The following is a 7,860-nucleotide window of genomic DNA, read 5'->3' as shown; positions in this document are numbered from 1 at the left end:
ATTGATTAGAGTTCTTAAGTCTTTCAAAGATGTTTATCTTTACATTATTGTAATCTGTGCACTTCACTCCATATCACTTTCTTTGAACCCTCCACTCTAACAGCACAATAGTGTTCCAATAGATTTGAATACCATAATTTGTTCAATTCCCTAATTGATGGGCACCCCCTCAGTTTTCTTCTTTGCCGCTACAAAAAGAACTGCTATACACATCTTGTACTTGTGGATCCTTTTCCTCTTTTATCTCTTTGAGATATAGACCTAGTAGTGACATTTAGATAAAAGTGTACGTAAAGTTCAGCAGCTTCTTGTGTACAGTTCAAAACCGCTTTCCAGAATAGCTGGACCAGTCTATAGCTCCACCAGTAGTACATTAAAGTACCTGCTTTCCCGTGGCCTCTCCAGCTTTTATCATTTTCCCTTTTCACCATCTTTGCCAAGCTGATGGGTATGAGGTGGAACCTCAGAGTTGCTTTAATGTATATTTCTCTTATTAGTGAACATTTTTTCATAAGGTTATTAACAACTTAGATTTCTTCCTTTGAGAATTACCTGCTTATATTCTTTGACCATTCATCAATTGGAGAATGGCTCTTATTCTTATACATTTGAATCAGTTTTCTAAATATCTTGGTAATGAGACCATTATCAATGACATTTGCTGCAAAGATTTTTTCTCCTAGTTATCTGTTTCCCTTCTAATTTTAGCTGTATTAATTTTGTTTAACCAAAACCTTTAAAATTTTAATCAAAATTGTCCTTTTTATTTTCTATTCATAGATCTAAAAACAATTTACCCGCTCCTTGAATTTACGATGTCACTGTTTATGTACAAGTCATGTGCTCATTTGGAGCTTATCTTGTTTTATATTGTGAGAACTTGGTCTGTATCTAGTTTCTGCCAGACTTGCTCTTTTTTTGCATTATTTTCCCTTGAGATTCTTGGTCTTTTGTTCCTCCAGATGAATTTTCTTTCCTAGCCCTATAAAATAATACTTGGTAGCTTGGAATGACATTGAATAAATAAACTAATATTGGTAGTATTGTAGTTTTTATTATTGGCATAGCCCAATCATGAGTTGTAGTGTGTTCTCTCCTTGTCTATTCCTCATCGATTCCCTCTCTTTAAGGTGCCACTCAGACACCATGTTCTGCATAAAGCCTTTCCTGATTCCCCACAATTTCTAGCGCCCTCCCTCTGAAGCTACATTGTACATAACTGATTTGTGTGTATATATCTTTATCCGTTAACTTTTATTTATGCCATATATATGTTTATATGTACTTGTTTCCCCGTTAGAACATAAGCTCATTGAAAGTAGAAATTTTTTCATTCTTTGTACTTGTTTCTCCAACTCTTAGCACAGTGCCTAGATTGTAGAAACCACTTAATAAATACTTGTTGATCTCCAATTGTTATGGTCTGTATTTCATTAAAGCTGTTTGTAGTTGTATTCCTATAATTCCTACGTGTGTCCTGGTAGCTGGACTTCAAAATACTTTATGGTTTTGTTGATAATATACAGAAAGGCTGACTTAATTGGGGGTTTTATGTCTTATGTTGTTGAAGTTACTATTTCAATTAATCCCAGCTGAATCTGTAGGGTTTTCTAATTGTAGATCTATCCTATCAGCTATAAAAAAAGAGTGATGACCTTGTTTTTTCTTTGCTTGTGCTCATTCTCTCAATGCCTTTCTCTTGTCTGTTGTTAGAGCTAGCATTTTTAGGACAATATCAAGTAGCGATGACCGTGATCATGAACATCTTTACTTTATCCTTGATCTTACTAGAAAGGCCACATTTCTCTATTACATATAGTGTTAGCTCTTGGTTTTTGACAGTTACTATTGATCGTATCAAAAGCTCAATTATTTTTATGTCTTTTTAACATTTTTAACAGAAATGGCTATTCTGTCAAAAGCTTTTTCTGCATTTATCAATACAATCATGTAATTTTTATTAGCAATATGGTTTATTATGGTTAATATTTTCCTAATATTGAGCCAACTCTGCCTTCCTGATATAAATTAAACCTGGTCACTGTGAGTACAATGAGGGCAGGGGAGTGGACAAGAGAATCCAATTCTTAAAACGTTCACAAAATTACTCCCATTCATCTTTCTACTTCCTGTGACCCTTGAAGACATGAGGATTAGGTTGAATCACCTGTCTCTCCTCTCCCATAAGAATTAATATATTAAGCACCTTTCAATTGCTCAAATTTATTTACCTTTCTAGATTTCTTTTGACTCCTGTTTTCACTTCAAATTTGCTAGTAGGCTAAGGCCTTTTATCAAGAACTCTTGAAAGTCCTTTATTTCATTAAAGGACTATTTTTTCCTCTGTAAGATTACATTTAATTTTTCAGAGTTAGTTTTTTTGGTTGCAATCTTTTATCTTTTACCTTTTGAAAAATCATATTCCAAGATTTTTTTTCTTTATAGTAGTTGCTGCCAAGTCTTGTATAATCCTGACTATGGTTCATTGGTGGTTCAATTCTTTTTCTTTCTGTAGATAGTATTTTTTCATTAACTCTAGATTTTAGCTGTGCTGTTTCTGGGAGTTCTTATTTTGGGGTTTATTTCAGGTAACTGGTAGATTCCTTTTAGTTTCACATTGTCCTCTAGTTCCAGTAAATATAGACAGGTTTCAGTTATGATTTCTTAAAATATGGTATTCTGTGTTTGTCTTTATGGGGCAAGGAGGGACTCTGATAGCTAAATTATCTTCTTGACAAGTTTTCCCAGACAGTTGAATAAGGTGGACACACCCTGTTTGGTCCTGACCTTGATTTCCCGGAATTCTACCACTGTCTATCATCTTCCCAGAGGAGTGTAGTATTAAATACTAATGATAAAGTATTAGTGGGCTTCAGTATACCTGTTCAGGGCACTGAAGTTAGCTATCAGGGCGTTGCCACAACCTTCTATTCCCATTTCCCCACCCCACCCCCATCCCAGGCTTTTTCCAGTTGGGGTACTTTTGGGCTTCTGGTCTATTCACTTGGACTTGTCCTAGCTTTCCTAGTAGAACCTTCATTCCAGCAATTTTTTTGATTTTGGCTGTCTTTTTGAGAAGTCCTAGATTAACTGAAGAGGCTTGATAATCTATTTTGAGTTTTTTGATCATGAATAAAGCAAATTTCTTTATCCTGTTCAATCTGATACCCTTTTCAGATTCTTGCCACAGCATTTATTATAGAGCTAAGCTCTGCTCTACCCTTTCATGCTGCCATGTTAAATGGAATCTCTATAGAATTATCTTTGCATTTGAAGAGTGATATATTCATTTTAAAATTAGCTGTCAGTGACAGACATGCCTAATAATCATTACCTATCAGTATTCCATCACTAGTTTAAGAAATCAGGACTCCTGCTTTATATTTCTAAAAAGTTTAGGCTCTGTCCATGAAACCACATTGCTACAGAGTGAGTTTACGAGCAATCTTCAAATTCAGTGGGCACTATATTCTACTTTGGTGATAACTGAAATACCTTTTAAGAGACAAAACTAGCAGTTTATCTATACTAGAGCTGTTAAGCACTTAAAACTAGGCCTAACTCATGAAAATACAAACTATCCAGAGTAAAGCAATTTGAAGCAAGGAGTGTTTTTAGTGGCTGCAAAACCTGAAAAGCAAAGAAACTTAGCCCTAACCTGTAGGTAGAACACTAATGGACAGCAAACCAGTCTGAGTTGTTAGTATGATATGATAGCTTAATAAAGGCTTAGCAGCAGAGATGTTGTTGTTTTTTTTTTAATTGAACTGAGAAGGAAAGAACACAAAGAAATTCCAAAGGAGAGCAAAAAAGTAGAACATAAAGAGTTTTTAGGCTGAGAATAATAAGGGGCAATTCTCCATTTCCACTAAAGAGAGGATGGATTTACACTGATGAAGGATAACCCACTATTCTACGTTAAGGTAACTATGAACTAAAATCAGAGAGTCTTCTCAAACAATCAAGGAGAAATCTGGTAAATGCATAAAGAGCTCTGATTCTAAGTCTTCCTATTACCATAATTCCTATATTTTTAAAAGCTAATTAAGAGGGGTCAGCTAGGTGGCGCAGTGAGTAGAACACCAGCCCTGAAATCAGGAGGACCTGAGTTCAAATTCGGCCTCAGACACTTGACACACTTACTGGCTGTGTGACCTTGGGCAAGTCACTTAACCCCAACTGCCCTGTCCCCCCCCCCAAAAAAAACAAACTAAAAAGCTAATTAAGAATAATATGAAGCAAATTTCCAATTGTGAGTCTAGTAAGATTTTGAAAAGGAGATATTCACAAAACCTAATTAATTTTTAAAGGAAACAATAAGGTGCCTATGAAAACATTAGTGGAGTTCATCTATATCGCTAGTACATGGCTAAGTGGCAAATAGTGGAGTATAAAATACAGAACTTTTGTGCATATCAAAATGTTGCCATTTCAAAAGCAGGTAGCATCTACTTTCTACCAGGAAGATCAAGATACCAGTGTTATCGAAGCATCTAAACATCAAATCTTTATAAGATACATGTAAACCATTCACCCACCAAGGGAACTGATACTCAAAAGAAAAAACCAAAATGTCTTGGGCACACATAATTATCAGGTAAATATTGTTACAGCTAAAGCGATGACTAATCATTGCAGCTATCTCTTAATTATTTTATTTAAAAGGATGTTGAAGAAGGAAACAATATATTGTATTAGGAGGGCAGAGTTTATAATCTCAAAGAGGATCATAAACATGTCTGAAAGGTTCGGAACCGCCGGATATAAGAAACTCTCAAAGTAGAAGGCAGAAGAATCAAAACATATATTTAGGCTCCACAGTAACCAACCCATGAACCAGCAACCCCATTTTGATATATTGATCAAAAGCTTCCAGGCCCAATAAGTACGCCTTGAAAGAGTAACCAGGAGGCTACAGAGAAGCATGATTGCGTAAAGCAAAATCATGCTTCCCCCTCTATGGTAATAAGATTACCCACTGGCCTGAAGTCTTTGTTCAGCTTCCTCCCGTAGGTCAGCTCTGCTACTGGCAGCTCCTGCTTCAGCTGTGGCTGTGGCTGTGGCTGCAGCAGCCTCTGGCTCCAATGGGAGCTGCTTTTAACCATCCAGCTTCTGCGGGGGTGTAAGGTACGCTGGGGAAAGCACAGGTTCTTTCAATCTGCTTAAGCAAGGTGAAGGGGTTGACCGGGAAAGCACAGGTTCTTTCCATCAGCTTAAGCAAGGGAAGCAAGGTGAAGGGGCCGACAAGCTTACTCCAGTCCAACATACAACTAGCATTCAGTTCAGGGGAAAAAGCCAAACTAGTCAAGGCCACTTGTTGACTAAGTGCTAAGGAGCCCATTTTTGGTTGCCAACACATATATTCAACAAGAGATTATTCTATCACTCAATTTTTAAACTTGCTTTTTATCTGAATTCTTAGTGGACATTAGCTTCACTACTTTTGTTGACTAAAATTGAACGCTGCTACATTTAAGCTACAAAGACTGGTTAAGTATTAGTGGATGCTGATGTCTGCTTTGCTTTTGCTTTTTTTCTTTACCTTGAACAAAGTGGCCAAATCAATGTTAACGCAAGGTAAAGAATTTTCATATCCTAAATAGAAGCAGTCAAGGGAATTTCTGCAATCTCTGTAAAACATGCGCTAGTCAGTGACCCTCATGACATGGCACCATGTCTTTCAAATACAAGTGTACAGAATACTCAACCATTCTTGAAATGACCCAGCTTCCTTCTTTCTCATTAAACCCCTCCATGTTACTTCTGATTTGATGATTGTGAGCATGAGGGAAGAAAAGGAAGAGGTACAAATGGGAAAAGATACAAAAGATTTAGTAAAAGTACGCTCACTGCCACTTTCAGCTTACCACACTTGTATCCATATTTGACACCCCATGGACATAGAAGATATAAAAGTATGATAGAAGTAACATGAGAGTATCTATTACTTTTGCTCATTTTAGTGCCATCTCCTTATCAACTTAAATTTCTGTGTATTATTCCCAGTACAATAAATGTTTTTCAGTCTATATAGTCCCAAGAGTCCGAAGCCTTAAATAGTATTATAATTGAATAGAATTTTAAAAATACCATTGTGCAAGCACTCTATGTGCTAGGAGATACAAAGATAGATCCCCACCTTAAGGAGGTTACCATTTAAGAGGGAAATGATTGTGTTGGTAAGCAAAATGGGCTCTTAGCACTTAGTTCAACCAAGTGCCCTTGAAGAGTTTGGGTTTTGTTTCCTTTGAGTAATTCAGTGTATTTCATTGAGTCTTACTAGGTGCTAAGCCCCTGGCCCAAACCCCTATTAGGTGTTAAACCTATGTGGGTGAGGATTGGTAACTAAGGTGGGGCCCAAGGTGGGGCTAACTAAGGGGAGTTGCTAACTCAAGAGCCAATCATAGGAGCCAAAGTTCTGGTCATTCAGGTGATGTTTGATGACATCTAAAATGCTTTAAGAAGAGAAGACAGAGCCATTTGAGCAGGGCTTTCACTCGTGATGGTGGTGGTGGTGATGGTGATGCGGAGACTCCGGGCAGCTGTAGCTAAGAGTCCTCCAGCTTGTAATCCGGATGCTGAGACTTTGTTAAACTCTGGTAACTATGTATTGGGATTTGAATCAGACAAGATCTGTCTGTTGAGGTTTGTACTTTGTTTGTATTTTGCTCTGAAGTTCAGGGTGCTGGTTTTTTCCCCTGAACTAAGTGAATGATATTTGTATGCTCCATTAAAGTAAGCTTGTCAACCCCTTCACCTTGCTTTCCTTACTAAAGCAGATCAAAAGAAGCTGTGCTTTTGCAGGGTGCTGGTAGCGTTCTTGTTGTTGGGCTTGTGTTGGTCTTTCACCCCCACAACAGCTGCTAGCCGGATTGTTGAAACAATGATATGTACAAATAACTTAATCTTGAACCTCTTTTTGTGCTTCTTACTCTCACTTGTGTTTAAAGCACACTGTAAAATTTGAAGAGAGACACTAGCTAGATTTTAGGATGGGATTTGGGGTAAGGTTGAACAAGTCTTCATGGAAGAAGATACCATCTAAATTGGTTTTGAAGGGCTGGACTTCAACAGACAGATGAAGGGTATCCATGCAGGCATGAGGAACCACATGAGCAAAGGTCTGGAAATAGGAGATGATAGGATGAAAACAGAGAATGGAGAGTAGTCCACTTGACTAAAATGCAGTGTATGCAAAAATGAAGAGTATGATGAGGATTCTGGAAAGTGGAGTCAGGTGATACAGGGCTGTGCATAACAGGATCCAGAATTTAAATTTCATTTAGTAGGCGATGGGAAATTACTGAACGTTTCTGAATAAAGGAATGACTTATAATTAAAGGAATTATATATACAGAGTAGTATATACTGCTTAGGCAGAAGTAAGAGGAGAAACAGGAAGATCAGTTACAATAGTTTTGGCAGGAGGGCCTAAACTCAAGTGGTTGTAATGGGACTGAAGTTAAGGGACAGATGTCGACAAGATCTGGCAATTGATTGGATGTATCAGGAAAGGAAAAATCAGATGTCTGACTGGGTCATTCCCCTATTCAACACTCCATGGGCTCCCCATTGCTTCTATAATCAAACATAAACTTCCAAATTTAGTTTTTAAATCTTTCTACAATCTGGTCCCAACCTTATTACACATTATTCTCTTCTATATCCAGCCACTTCTCCATGTAGTTACCCAGGACGTCCCCCATTCTTAGAATTGCTGTCTTACATCAACTGTCTCTTAGAATCACTCATTTCCTTCAAGACATGACTCAAATGATATATAGCTTCTCCTTTTTTGTAAAACACTTAGTAGGCACTGAATAAATGCTTTTGCCCTTCCTCCCTTCCCCTAGTTTCCCC

This window comes from Trichosurus vulpecula, chromosome 3 (genome assembly GCF_011100635.1).
Source record: "Trichosurus vulpecula isolate mTriVul1 chromosome 3, mTriVul1.pri, whole genome shotgun sequence".
Taxonomy (NCBI): Eukaryota; Metazoa; Chordata; class Mammalia; order Diprotodontia; family Phalangeridae; genus Trichosurus; species Trichosurus vulpecula.
Note: the sequence above shows the minus strand (reverse complement) of the source record.